Genomic DNA, 15,768 nt, shown 5'->3' with positions numbered 1-15,768 from the left:
TTTTCTTTTTAAAAAATCAACTATGTTGAGGTATAATTTACATACCATAAAATGTTTACAGGTCAATCAGTATTGACAAATGTAGACATCTGTGCAAACGCCACACGATAGAGACAGAAAAATATTGCACAACCCCAAGCGTTCTCTTGTGACCCATTCCATCCAATTCCTATCCCCCACCCTGAGCCCCAGGAACAATGGTGTACTTTCTATCACTATAAAGTTGTCTTTCCTAGAGGTTCATATAAATGGAAGCGTAGAGTATGTGGTCTTTAGGGTCTGGCTTTTTCCATTTAGCATAATACTTGGAGATTCACCTGTGTTTCAGTAGTTTATTACTTTAAATAGCTGAGAAATAATATTTCATTTTATGGCTATACCACAATTTATCCATTCACTTCTTGATGGACATTTGCGTTGTTTCCAATTTTTTGCTAATATGAAGAAAGATGTTGACATTCAAGAATAGGTCTTTTGTGGACCTATGTTTTCATTTTTCTTGAGTAAACAGTTGAGTGGAATTGCTGGGTTATGAAGTTAAGGGTGTATTCAACTTCATAAGAAACAGCTAAATTGTTTTTCAAAGTGATTGTACCATTTTACATTCTTACCAGCAGTGTATGGGTGCTCCCATCTTTGCCAGCATTTGGCGTCTTGTTTGTTTTTAGTGATTTGGTTGAGTGTATATTTGAATAAGTGGTATTTCATTGTGGTTTCAATTTTCCTTTCCCTGGTGACTAATAATATTAAACATTTTTCACTGTGCTTCCTGACCACTCATATATCTTCATTTGTGGTCTATTCAAATCTTTTGCCCATTTTTTTATTGTGTTGATTCATTTTATTGAGTTGATAGGGTTTTTTATACATTGTGAATTCAGTCTTTTGTTGACACATGTATTGTGAATATTGTCTCCCAACATGTAGGCTTGCTTTTTCATTTTATTAATGGTAATTTTCACAAAGCAGAATAGTTTTCTTTATTTTTATTATGTTGTGATTTTTTTTGGCTTATTTTCTCTTCTTGTCATATCCTGAATTCATGAATGTTGTGAAATTAAGATTGTAATTTGCAATAATGTATATTACAAAATATTAAATGTATCAAAAATTATACTATGGCATTGAAAAAGATGTTCTATAATTACGACTGCCTGTATTAGTTTTCTATAGCTGCTATAACAAATACCACAAATGGAGCAGCTTAAGACAACACCTGTGTATTATCTCAAAGTTCTGTACATCACAGGCTGGTCACAGCAGTCAGATAGTTCTCTGCTCCCGGTTCGGTAAGGCCAAAAATCAAGGTGTTAGCAGGCCTGCCTTCCTTTTTGACAGTTCTGGAGTTGAATCTGCTTTGAGGTTCATTCAGGTTGTTGGCAGAATCCAGTTCCTTGAAGTTGTAGGCCCCTGATTTCTTGCTGATGGTCAGCTAGGAATTGCTTCTAAGGCTGCCCACCTTCCCTGGCACATGACCCCCTTCAAAGCCAGCAATGGTGGTTGAGTTCTTGTCAAGGTTTCTGTGTCCTTCTGCCTCATCACTCTGGCCTCATCCTCTCTCTGACTGACTCTCGTTCCTTCCTCTTCTACTTATTAAGGGTTCACATGATTAGATGGGGCACAGTGAGCTAATCCAGAATAATCTACTCCATTTTAGCTCATCTGATTAGTAAACTTAATTGTATCTGCAAAAGTTTCTTTACAGCAGTGTCTAGATTAATGTTTGATTGGACAACTAGGGAATGGGAATCTTGAAAGAACATCTTTAAAATTCTACCTAACACACTGCAAAACTAATACCCATATTATATGTGGGGAAAATACTTAAAATTAGTTTCAGCAAGAGGTTGAAACTAAGAATGCTAAGAGAATAATTGGAAATCATTATACTAATGTTCAAATATTGGGCTATAAATTAGAGATCATGAGTAAGGTAAAAGTTACAGATATTCTGGCATTTCATTTAAATCGTCTCTCTTTGATCTCTATCACTTTGAGTGTGAAAAAAAGGAAAACTCTTTTATCATATTTTACTTTTTTCCTTTTTGCTTTGCAGTTGATTTGCTCGATATCCTAAACAATTAATAGTTTGTGTCTGCAAACCTAGAGCCTTAATAAATGTAGGATATTTTTTGAGAAGTTGCTAACATTAGCAGAATTTAAAAAAGAAATGATAACAAAAAAAAAACAATTAAAAGGCTCCAAATTGGGATTTCCGGTCAAGATAGCTGAGTAGGTAAACACTGTGCTTGACTCCTCTCAGGATCACATCAAAATTACAACTAAACTACAAAACAACCACGTCTTTCCATTTTCTTAAAGGGACACCAGACCTATAGGATTAAGGCCCTAATCGTATGACCTCAGGTAACCTTCAGTACCTCCTTAAAGGGCCCATCTCCAAATACAGTAACTTTGGCGGTTAGAGTTTCAATATATGAATTTGGGGGGGACATAATTCAATCTGTATCAGTTGCCTTAATAACGTGTGTGGGGTTTTTTTTGGAATAAAAAGTGACAAATTGTACTTGTTATAGATTGAATTGTGTGTCCTCCCCCATCCAAAAAAACAAAAAACAAAACAAAAAACAAACAAACAAACAAAAAACCACAATGGAATCCTAACCCTTACTGCCTCAGAATGTGACCTTATTTGGAAATAGGTTCTTTGCAGATTTTTTAAAGGTGGTTCATGGCCTTTAATTTTTGTCAGTGATTCGTATGACTTCTTTTTTTTAAAAAAATATGGTAAAAAACATATAACATGAGATCTACCCTCTTCACACATTTTTAAGTGTATTGTACAGTATTGTTAACTGTAGACACAACGTTGAACAGCAGATCTCTAGAACCTTTGCGTCCTGCATGACTAAAACTTTATACCCATTGAACAGCAACTTCTTATTCCTCTTCCCTCAACCCCTGGCAACCACCAGTCTACTTTCTTATTCAATGACCGACTACTTTAGATACCTCAGATAAGTGGAACCATGAAGTATTTGTCCTTCTGTGACTGGCTTATTCCACTCAGCATAACGTGCTCAAGATTCATCAATGTTGTAACATATGACAGGGATGAGGGTTAATTTTTTGGGGTTAACTTGATTGGATGTGTCTGTGAGGATGTTTCTGGAATACATCAACATTTGAATTGTTAGACTGAGTAAAGCAGAGAGTCTTCCCTAATTTGGATGGGCCTCATTTAATCACCCAAAGACCTGAACAAAACAAAAAGGCTGAGTAAGAGTGAACATCTCCTGCCTAGCTGCTTAAACTGCCCTCAGATTCAAACTAAAAAATTGGGTCTTCTTGTATCTTGAGCCTGCCTGCTTTCAGACTGGAATTTACACCATTGGCTCCCCTAGTTCTTAGGCCTTCAAATTCCTACTGGAAGTAGATACATGGTGCTCCTGGTTTTCTATCTTGTTGAATGCAAATCTTGGGACTTCTTAGCCTCCATAATTGCATGAGCCAATTTCTTATAATGTCTCTTTGGTCCTGTTTCTCTGGAGGACTCTGAAAATTACAACAGGCTTTCCTTCTTTTTTATGGCTGAATAATGTTTCATTGCATGTATATAGCACAATTCTTCCATCAGTGGATGTTTAGGTTATTTCCACATCTTGGCTATTATAAATAATGCTCTATTAAACACGAGAGTGCTAATGTCTGTTCAAGATCCTGATCTTAATTCGTTTGGGTAAACACCCAGAAGTGAGATTGCTAGATCATATGGTATTTTTATTTTTTTATTTTGTGAAAACCTCATACCGTTTTCACAGTGGTTGTACTACTTTAGATTCCTACCAATGGTACAAAAGGGTTCTGACTTCTCCACATCCTTGTCAACACTTGTTATTTTCTTTTATTTTTTTTAAATGATATTTATGCTACAGGTGTAAGATGATATCTCGTGGTTTTGATCTGCATTTTGCTGATAATTAATGATGCCAAGCATCTTTTCATATATCTATCGGCCAATTGTATGTCTTCTTTGAAAAACTGTCTATTGAAGTTCATTGTCCACTGTTTTTATCAGGTAATTATGATTCTGCTATTGATGTGTATGAGTTCCTTACATATTTTGGATATTGACCCCTTATCAGATATATGGTTTGTAAATATTTTCTCCTGTTCCATAGATTGCCTTTTCACTCTGTTGACTGTTTCCTTTGCAGAAGCGTTTTAGTTTGATGTAGTCTCATTTGTCTATTACTGCTTTTCATATTGTGTATCCATTAACATATAGTTTTTTTGAGACTTTTGTCTTTTAACTTCTAAAGTGATTTATGCACCATTACAGCATTACAGGGTTCTGTATTTGTCTCTATACAGAGGGTGCCAAAAAATGTATACACATTTTAAGGAAGGAAAAAACTATTCATTGTAATACTCAATAAACCACGGGAAGACAATGTGAAGATACACAAGGGGAAGATGGCAATGTGACAAGAGCACTGCCAAGGAACTCCACGGTTTACAGGCAAACACCAGAAGCTAGAAGAGGCCAGGAAGGATTTTCCCCTGGTCATCAAAGAGTATCATTTGCTTGCTAGAAGTTTGGTTTCAGACTTCTAGCTTTCAGAATTGTGAGACAATAAATGTGTGATATTTTAAGCCACCCAATTTTTGGTACTCTGTTACAGTAGCCCCAGGAAACTAATACAAGAGCTCCTTTAATAACTTAGTTTCATTGAGAATTCCCTCCTGCATACCAAGGGGTATGCAGAAGCACAATCATTTCTGAGTGGTTCTTATTCTCTGTACAGGAAAAACTGGGAGCTTGGGAGAAGGGAATGCAAAAATACATGAGGGGTTATTAAGCTATAATGGATGCTTCTTTTGTGAAATTTGTTGAGCTATCCAAACTTTAACTTGAGAGTGTTATATCAGAAGCCAAATATATTGCAGTAGACACTTGCTTATTACTTTCTCACATCCTCAATAAATATCACTAACTTACCTCATTGCCTTGGTGATATACATCATAATGCCTACCCTCTAAGGAATTTTTTGTCTTTTCTTCTGATTTGTTTTACTTAAATAAACATGCATGCAAGAAAAATAAAACAGTAATTAAATACATTACAAAATTATATGTATAATAGTGTCATGGCCTTCAAGCAAAATATATTTAAAGACTCAAATGTATGAATACCACTGTAGCATAAAATAGAGTGCAAGATAACTGAAATATTTAAGTGACCAATCAGATATCACTGAAGTTATATAAGCATTGAAATTTTTTCTAACCTTCAAATAAATATATTGATTTCTTGTTTTCTTTTACTCATGACTAGTGGACATTAGTTTTTATGATAGAATTGAGCCAATGTTGAACTTTTTACTTCACGCAGAACAAATTCTACACAAAACTTCCTCACTTTCTTTTTACTTGCATTTCCAGGACTAGCATTTGACTTTCTTTTGGGGTCCCTTTTTTCAAAAAGGAAGAAAGTTGTGTCATTTCACAGTAGTGGAGATAAAAAAAAAAACACAAAAAAAAACTAGAGATGTGGATTCCAGGCCAATGGCAAAGTGCACTCAGAAACCTGACACATTGCTAAACACCAGCCTGAATCTGTGTGGTGTAAGTTTAGGCAAATTTTCACATCAGCTATCTTTGAGGTTAAAACAATAAAGGTAAATTGTTAATCCATAAATGCCCAGGGGTTACTATAATTAAAGCTAAGCTCTGAATGCCAGTAAACACTGATGATTGGAGTCTGTCTACATCATACCAAGAAAGGAATATCATGAGAATTTGTGAGCTCATTTTCTAAATAACTTCCATCGAATAATGCTGGATTCCTACAGGAGAAATACCACCCTGAACAATATTCGGATGATGCCAACACTAAATAGCATGTATTAATATTAGTTTCAAATTAAAAAGAAAAAAACAAAACTAGAAAATGTAAGACTATTGTAGAAGAATATATTGATTACTTAGGAAGTTTTTAAATTTATAGAGCAATTGGAAAACACAACACTTGAAAGTACATTAGAACAGAAAAGCAATAACTTCTGCCCCAGTCAGATTTCTCCACGAAAAAGCATTCATTCAGTGTGTGTTCTTATATTAAGAACATTCATCTTCATGTCAATCAATGCCACCAGTTGGTTTTAAACTCCATGGCAACAACATTAACTATTAGAAATACCAAGAGTAGCAATAAAAATAATAATTATAATAAATGCCTACTTGGGAGAAATTTTCCACTCTTTCGGGAGTTTGATTTCTCCTTTGTCTCATGAAGGTAAATTATAATAATTGTTTTGTCAGTTGCTACTGGAGATCTTTTACTTCCTATCACATCAGTTCAGAGATCCCAAGTCTAACTGCCACTCAGATTATGTTAAATCACTCTGTGGGGCCCTGCAGGAAGTTATTGCTTCCTGATTTCTTCCACTGAGCCGTACAGAATAAAATCCAGTATTCCCTTTGGAGCACTGCTCCAATCCCACAATGCTTTGGAGTTATATTTAATCAGACACATTGAAAAATATTAACTTTTACACCAACAATGCATTGGGAAACTGCATATGTAAATGTAAGAGACTGGAGGAGTCTATAGTTATTCATTTCCTATTAGAGAACAATTGGTAATTCTTATGTAATTGAGAATTTAAAAAAACTCTCTAACTTACCCTTTAAGCTAATGAATGGCTGTATAGAGGCAAAAACAAATAATACAGATCAAAATGGAAAAAAGGAAATGTCTAGAATTCCCCTCTTATTGGGGTTCTACGAGCACAGGGGCAGTGTTTTCCCTGTTCATTACCACTACATGTTTAGCACAGTGCTTGATACGCAGTCAGCAGGCAATTCATCACTGTCGAATGATTAAAGGAAAGGCATGGTGGCCATCATAAAAGATCTTTCCACAGTCTTTTTGACACAACCTTACCTTGGTGCTTTTATCTCCATCCAGACATTTTAATTATAGTCCAAACTTAAAAAACAGGTGGAAAAGCATAAGTATAACTATTTTGTTTATTAATTACACATGATGTTTTGAAACAACACTGTGCTGGGGTTCTTATGACCTATCTTTGTCAAGATAGGATGACCCTGTCTTTGTCAAGATGTGACTTTGAACTATTCAATATCTGAAGTCCAGTTCTCCCATTGGCAAAAATACAGAGAATAATGTCTAGCAAAAGTTTATTACAAAGGAGCTAATTTTAATAGCAAAATACAATAATGAAATGAAACACTGCAATTAATAAGAGAAATATTCTTATGCTGCTTTGTGCTTGTGCAGGGCTCTAGCAATTACAAAATCCTGCCATTTTTTTTATCACCCCATTTGCTGACCAAAACCATATTACAAGAAAGATAGAACTCATCCATCAAGTACAAATCTGTTAACATGGGGTCATCTAAAATAAAACATGGGCATTTTCTAATAGCTTCTGTAAAGTATACTTTGCATACCATACAATTCACGTATTTGAAGTGTAAAATTTAATGATGTTTAGTTTTTGCAGTTAAACTTACAGAACCTCCACAATCCAATTTTAGAACGTTCTCATTGCCCCAAAAAGATTATCTGTGCCCATTTGCAGCCACACCTCATTTCCACCTCTAGCCCCCAAACAGAAAAATGACAATTAATGTTTTAATATAAGTATGTCCCATATATTGCATGGGACATACTAATACCAAAACATTTTTCACTATTTATTTGAAAGTCATATTTAACAAGGGATCCTGTATTTTAGCTGGTCACCCTACCAAAACGTGGACTTTTAAAACTATTTTTTTTTAGTATTGTTTATGAGTTTATACATACTTATTCATAATCTCTTCATCGGTAATCCAAAATATGCTTTTATAAGATGGCTGACCAAAGATATATATTTTTACACGTCTTCCTATGTAAGCTGCCATTAGGACAACCAAGGAATTCTAAGAACAAGTATTTCTAAGGAAGCTAATCTCCACATCCTTATCAGATATGAGTGCACTCACCAGAGACGTTCAGGCTGGTGCTGCTCTGATATATTTAAATGTTTATAATTCTATCTTGGTGTGTCCTGAGGCATTGCACTTCCACCATTGGCATTCTTCAGTGCACTTGTGCATTTTAGAGTTAGTTACAGCGCACATACAGTGAAGATGTGGCCCTTACCCGTGAGGAAATTGTTCAGGAAGTAGTAAGTGTAAAACCACTTGGGAACCACAAGGAGGAGAAATTGTTCTGCTTTATTCATATTGTTGTTATAATGGGGACCTGCGCCTTCAGGCTGGGACTGTTCAGTAGCCACAGACCTACTTTTATATAAAAAAGAAGCTTTGGCTGACACATGAATGTTAGGCATCTAGGAAGACAAAGCTAGACAAATGTTATGTGCAAAATACTGTATTAAGTGATCTCTTTCAGTGTCTATGGTGTGATTCCTGTTTGTTTCCCTCATTCTATAACCTCAATGTGGCCATTCAATTAATTTGTCAACAAATACTTCCCAAAGGTATTGATCTGAAAACAAGATGGTGTGGTGGGGACACAGAAGTTGAAGCATCATGTCTGATTTTTGTTTGCCTTTTTGGTCCCAGGGCCTATAGGGTCAACACTCAAATCCATACGCCAAATAAATGAATACATTCAGCAGCAAATAAGACAGAAATGGTTCCTGCCCTCAGCAAGTGTACAGCCTATTTTACTGACCTTTTTTCAGAAAAGTTTTGAAGCTCAGCAGGCCACAACAATCTTTTGTATAGAGCATATTAAATGAATTATATATGTTGGATTGAGGTTTGCAAAACACGCTGTTTACTAGTAGGGACAGGACTAAGGCCGCACATGTGTGAGACTGATAAGAGTGAAGTGCAAAACATGTTTTTGTATGAAACTGAGCATAACAAAATTGAGTGATAAACACCTTCACCAAAACAACTTCTGGTTATCACCTAAGAGGTAAACAACTCCTGGCAAACTATTTCTGGTTATCACCTAAGAAGTAAATAAGTCCAAGGAAAAGAGGATAAAAGCAGAACTCCAGAGCAATGCCGTGAGTAGTCTCACTGGGAGCTTGGCTAAGACCCTCTGCGAGGCTCTGAGCGAGTCACTATCCAACAGAGTAAGCCACGATACGGGACACTCCGAAGCTCTTCCTTACAAGACCAGCTTGCCACAGCCCCATCGTGGGCCCAGTCGTCTCTCCCAGACCAGGGACCTTCTCCACCTCGATTGACCCTGGGACTTGGTTTGTTATTAAATTCTATTCTCTTCTGTATAACCTACTGTGCTTACCAGAGCATTGGCCTCTGGAGGTACAATAGTTCCCAAATAAAACTATCTGAACTAAAATTCTATCTGAATAAAACTCTATCTATTTTCGGAGTTACTCACTCTATCTGAACCTGCGTGTCAGGACTTTGTTCCCCACTCGTGTCACGAGTACCACGCAAGGACATAAGGCACTGCCGAGGGGTTAATGTCCCCCTGACTTTCAGAAAGAGACTGAAACGTGGCGACTGCCCTTCCAGGCGCTTGCGGCATCTCTGTAGTTCTCATTTTCCTCTAGATTAGCCTTTTGTTTTAATCTTGAATGCTAAAATCTTTTTATTTCCCCTTTTAGACCCCTAACGTGATATGGGAAGCAAAAATACTAAATGCTGCTTCTTAAGCTTAGAAGTAGAAGATGCTATTTCAGGTTGTAACGGTCAGCACCATTTTCTCTGAAAAGAGGAGAAGCCTGCGATTAGGGGAGATGGCATTGCAAGTCGGGGCAGATCAGACAAATAAAAATTCAAGTGGCAGAGAGGCTGAAATCAATAAGAAATAGAATTTTGTGATAACATGGGGCTTTTGTTTATTAAAATGCTTATAGTAATTAGTTCAAAATATTGTGTGGATTTATTTCTGGGTTCTCTGTTCTGTTCCATCGATCTGTGTTTATCCCTCTGTCAATTATCTTGATACCATAGCTGTGTAGTGAGACTTAAAATCAGGTAGAGTGATTCCTCCAACTTTGTTCTTTTCCAAAACCGTTTCATCTATTCTAGGTTTTGTGCCTTTCTGCATAAATTTTAGAGTAAGCAGTCTGTGTGTAAACAAACCCTTGCTGGATTTTGATAATAACTGCATTAAATCTACAGACCAATTTGAAGTTAAAATGCTTTCATACATATGAAATCATTTTATCTTCTGGGAACCCAGGGTAAAGTTTCCATATTGACAACATATGCACACACACACACATAAATTCCAACGAGAGATGGTCGGGTTTCTCCACCAGCTGAAACAGGACAGACTATAGAGTGACTCAGAACACTGGTTCAAAAAGGAAACTGAGTAAGAAGGAAAGCACTATACTGGGATTCAATGCTACCTCCCAGGATCCCAGGTAGGATGTCAGCATAGCGATGGCCAGAAGGTAAACCAGGTCGCTTCATGGGCCATCATCAGTCAGCTTCAACCCGAGAAGCTCACATTAAATTTTTTTTAGACTGAAGGAACCACCTGAAAACAGCAATTGCCTTTATTTTCCGTGGCCTATAATTTCTCTTGGATTACATGGAAATCTCATTCAGATCAGTATATGGGCAAAGCAGTGCTCTCATACTCCAAATCCATGAATCAAATAAATAAATAAATAATCAATAAAATAAAATAAAACTTAGGCAGTGGCAAAACAGCACATTACTAAATTTCCTGTTTCAAACTAATACAAAGTACTGAAAGCTCTAATATTACGGAAAGTAATATTAGTCTAATAACCTTGTATTATTTGTAGTTTATTACTATTGAATAATTACTAACATCATCCAATACTTAATTAATATAATCTATTATGCAAAACGACAATAGTTTGATGGAACTGTTAAATGGTGGAGCCTCTTTGGAAAAAAGTATGGAGGTTGCTCCAAAGGTTAAAAATAGAATTACTGTACAATTCAATCTCACTTCTTGGTATATATCCAAAGGAATTGAAAGCAGGGTATCAAAGAGATATTTGCACGCCCATGTTTATTGCAGTATATTTCATAATAGACAAGATATAGAAGGTCAGAAACATGGTGGCTTGAGAGGTGTCCCTTAATCTTTCCCCTCGAAGTTACAAGTTAAACAGCTATAATTCAACAAAGGATTCCCTACGCAACACACAAACACGTCTGAGAGATCTGTGCATCAAAATATCTGAGAGTGGATGAACTGGGGTGGACAGGGGAGGAGGAAAGAGAGAAGTGCAGCGATGGAGGCCGCCAATGCAGCCAGAGCTCCCTGCAGTCCCGGGAGAGGGGAGGAGTGAGACTGCAGGTGCACTCTCTGTGGCCCCAGCAATCCTGCCTGCGTGATCAGCATATGACATGCCCGAACCTAGCGATAGGGCAGAGACCTCAGGGCAAAGACCGGATACAGAGTGCTACAACTGCGGCCTACCAGCTCTCACTGCCAGGCAGAAAACAACGCCATGGATCCTGGCCGCCTCCTCCACCCTCACAGTGTTAGCAGCAGACCCCAGAAAAACAAACGGTAGCAGTGTCAGATTAAAGAACAGAATATGCACAACCCTGAGAACTGAAGAGACAGTTCCTGAGTGGCAGGCTTACACTGCAGCTAATTCCAGTGACAAGGGAGGAGCTATAGGGGCAAAGCAGCTGTAGTCTGGTAGTCCCCATTATTCAGAGGAGAACAAAGCCACAAACGTCCCAGCTCCTACCCCTTTCGGAGCTGATCCCAGCAGGGCACCCAGGGCTGCTGAGGTGCACAGCTCTGCATCTGGCTGCAGGGGCAACACTGGGATTTCAGGGGCTCAGAACCCCACTGCCCATCACATCCTCCATAGGGGTGGTTCCCGGGGACCAAGCAACCTGGTCACAGAGGAGATGCCCTCCTTCCCAGGAAATCTGCCACCATGCGAGAAGCTGGAACAGGGCAAGAGAAAATAAAATGCTCCAGTGCTACATCGGGAAAACAAAAGAAAGATTTCTTCATATTAACCTGCTGCAGAATTCACTCCCATAGATGCCCAAGAAGAAAAATAATCCATTAATTACTCTGAATAGCTAAGGAATAAGGAAGCTCAGAAATAAAATGAAAAGTCTTCAGAAAATAAACTTAAAGACATGCAAATATGTGACTTAAATGACAGAGAATTCAAGAATACGGCTTTGAAAAAACTCAGTGATATGCGAGAAAACTCAGATAGGCAGTTTACTGATCTCAGAAATAAAATCAGTGAACAAAATGACTATTTTACCAAAGAGATTGAAATTTTAAAAAGGAACCAAATAGAAATTCTGGAGTTGAAGAACTCAATAAAAGAGATGAAGAATGAACTAGCAAGCTTGGAAAATAGAGCTCACCAGATGGAGGAAAGAATAAGTGATATCAAAGATAGGAATCTGGAAATGATGCAGATGGAAGAAGAGAGAGACTTGAGGGTTAAAAGAAATGAAAGAGGCCAAAGGATTACGCTGGTCTCTTCCTCGCCACATGGTGGATGAAATTGGTGGCTCTACACAGTCCATGCATACAAGAAAGATTCAGAAGACAATCCCCAAACATTGCTTTTTGGTGCAACTTGCCCTCATTGGGTTTATAATGTTGCTAAGGAATACATGAAATCTACCTATGCACAGGTGGACCTAATTGGGAAAAAGACTCAGAAAACAGCAATCGCTGTGGAGCTCTGGCTATCAAGCGCAGCCGGACTCCAAGAGCAGCAGTTACTGGGACGTGGTCCGAGTGTGCAGTGGTGTTCAAGGGCACCCTGTGCACTATCATCTGTGAAACCAAGAAAGAAGCCCAGGGCGTGTCTCAGAACGTGTCTGTACAACAGGAAGCCCAGTCATTACTTGGAGACATTCCACAGAAGCAATGGGAAATCACCCCGAAAGGCTTCACAAATGGTGATTTGGGAGTTTCGGTGGTAACCAACGTTGCTGGGCGTGGGTTAGACACGCCTGAGGTGGACCTGGTGATACCAAGTACTCCTCCAAAGGACGTGGAGTCCTACATTCATCGTTCTGGGTACACGGGTAGAGCTGGAAGGACAGGGATTTGCATCTGCTTTTATCAGCACAAGGAAGAGTTATCAGTTAGCACGAGTGGAGCAAAAGGCGGGAATCAAATTTAAACGAATAGGTGTTCCTTCTGCAACAGAGACAATAACAGCTTCCAGCAAAGATGCGACCAGGCTTTTGCATTCTGTGCCTCCCACTGTCATTAGTCACGTTCAACAGTCAGCTGAGAAACTGATAGAGAAGGGGCCATGGCAGCCCTGGTGGCAGCACTGGCCCATATTTCAGGGGCCACATCAGTAGACCAGCGCTCCTCAATCAACTCAGATGCGGGCTTTGGGACCATGATGTTGGGGTGTTCAACTGAAATGCCCAACATTAGTTATGCTTGGAAAGAACATATGGAGCAACTGGGTGAGGATATCGATTCCAAAGTGAAGGAAACGGTTTTTCTCAAAGGAAAGCAGGGTGTCTGCTTTGACGTCCCTACTGCAGCAATAACAGAAATACAGGGAAAATGACACGATTCACGGCGTTGGCAGCTCTCTGTGGCCACGGAGCAACCAGAGCTGGAAGGACCACAGCAAAGCTACTGAAGCTTCAGAGGACAGCGGGACAGCAATCAAGGTTTCAGGAGCCAGCGGGGAGGAAACGGAAGCTTCAAGGGATAGCTGGAAGGAAAGAGAAACTTCAGAGGACAGAGATCAGGAGGTGGCAACAGAAGTAACAGATTCCAAAACAAAGGCCAGAAGTGGAGTTTCAGTAAAGCATTTGGTCAGTAATTTGAAGTAGAAGATTTACATGGCAAAACAACTGTGCTTGGCAACATAGAACTGAGCATTTTTTTCATACAAAGTTAAAAGCACATTGTGTTTCCTTCCTGACCACTTGCCCAGGCCCCATCTCTTCCAGAGAGAAGCTTCATCTAAATGATTTCATCTGATGATTGTCATTTATAACCTGACAGCTACTTCTGTGTCAGGTCTTCCTTTAGAAAAGGTGTATGAATTTATTGCATTCTAATGCATTGTCTATAGATTATAAGGAAAAATCAAGCATGTATCTGTCTATACACTTTAAGTTGTCTTTATAATTAAGTGTTCTTTTAATAATGTTCTTAAATACCTCTGAGGAATACAGCAATCTCTGGAGAAGTACTTTGAGAAGTCAGGCTTAGTTCTGTAATTGGCATTCCTTGGCCACCTGCCTAATAATTACTCCCGTGGTCCTATCCTATAATATGTCTTCTGAGAATTAATACCAGGTGATGTTTTGCAGCAAGATTTCAAACATAGCTGGGATGTAGTAAGTTTAGGCCAGCATATACTCTAGATCTGGAGGGTGGTGGTACATTTGATAGTAAACAGGTAAATTAGCCATCCTTATGTGCATTTTGATGCATTTTTAGCTTCTCAATAGAACGTGATTCATGCCTCAGTGAATTCTTCATGGATTTTATATATCTATATATACACACATAATGAAGTATTTTAATAGAAAGCAAGTGTCTTTAAGGAATTCCAAAATGTATAAGATAGCCCTATAACTTTCTTCATAAAAAAGGAGGCTGGATAAATGGGGATTGATAATGTACTCCACTTCCTATTAGAAGTTTAACATTATTTACCAAGAAGGAATTAAAAGAAGGAGTCTGGGTGCAGAGATTTTTTTCCACTGCTGAGTTAAAAAAACTCACTGAAAATATTTTTCACATGTGAGCAGGAAACACTGATGTCTGCTGAGAGCAACGAGAATAAGGGAAGATACATGATAAAGTATTCTTTAAATGGTGGAAACTTAATGAGTCAATGTTTCTGCAGGTTAATTTCTAATGGGCAAACTGGGGTTTTTAGGTAGAATGGTCCAATTTAGTTTCTCAAAGGCCTAGTTCCTGTAGCTACAATATAGTAATCTATTTTCATTAGACTGCTACTCCATTAAAAGGTTTTGGCTGCTTAGAGACTTTTCTTTTTTAAGACAAACTATGGTTATTTTAAGTTGTTGCTTTGAGGAAACTGATAGCCGCTGGCCAGATAACTCTGACTACTCAAATATTCCCTCAGAAACTTTCTGCATGGTGCAGCAGCTTAAGAGTGGCACTGTCTTCTCACCTTAGTTCCTGGAAATTCTGTACCGGGAATCTCAGGAATAAGCCCTGATGGGAGAAGTTAAACTACAAGGCCTATCTTATTTTCATGTAATTATTTTGCATAACAAATCTTTCTAGGTCCTGATGTCTCTCACTTACTTGAGTCTATACCTACCTGCCTTCTTGATCGTCTGGCAGTATTAGGGGATCGGAGAGCCAACTTAACTCTGATTCTTGAGGCAATGGTCTTTTTCTGTTTGGACTTCTGTTCTATCTGAATCCTGATTGGATGTTTGCTTCTCTGTTCTCAGAAATCCTCTTGCCTTTATTCCTTGATCAACTCGTCAATTGTAATGCTTTTCCTCCTATTCCTCTTGGCTTCCCATCAAGCCACAGGGATTTACGGGAAGTTGTTAGATGACAGACAACTCATGTGCCTTGTGTATTACAACATATTAGATTCTAGTTTTGCTCAAATACTGAACATACTTTAATAACAAGCAAAACATTTCACAGTTTGGATAGGCATGAGTACTTTAACAAGCAGATAAAAAGGACACGGTACCTGTTGTTTCAGAAGGAACAGATAAAACCTTGATGTGGATTAGACTAAAGAAAAATAATCAGGCATATATCAAGATTAAAGGGGAAGATTATTGGGTGTTTCACTTTATGCAACTTAATTTTAAGGAAAGGCTGTTTT

The 15,768-nt window shown here is 38.2% G+C and overlaps 1 pseudogene across 1 annotated transcript; it reads left to right on the top strand.

The window, feature by feature from the left end:
- Window positions 1-11,320: 11,320 nt before the first annotated feature.
- Window positions 11,321-13,758, top strand: LOC308496577 (nucleolar RNA helicase 2-like; annotated as a pseudogene). Its single transcript has 2 exons — window positions 11,321-11,486; window positions 12,480-13,758. The product of its transcript is annotated as a nucleolar RNA helicase 2-like (transcript).
- Window positions 13,759-15,768: the final 2,010 nt, after the last annotated feature.

The sequence above is a fragment of the Rhinolophus hipposideros genome (genome assembly GCF_964194185.1).
Source record: "Rhinolophus hipposideros genome assembly, chromosome: 4".
In the NCBI taxonomy this organism is placed as follows: domain Eukaryota; kingdom Metazoa; phylum Chordata; class Mammalia; order Chiroptera; family Rhinolophidae; genus Rhinolophus; species Rhinolophus hipposideros.
This window is presented reverse-complemented; position numbering and strand designations above follow the sequence as displayed.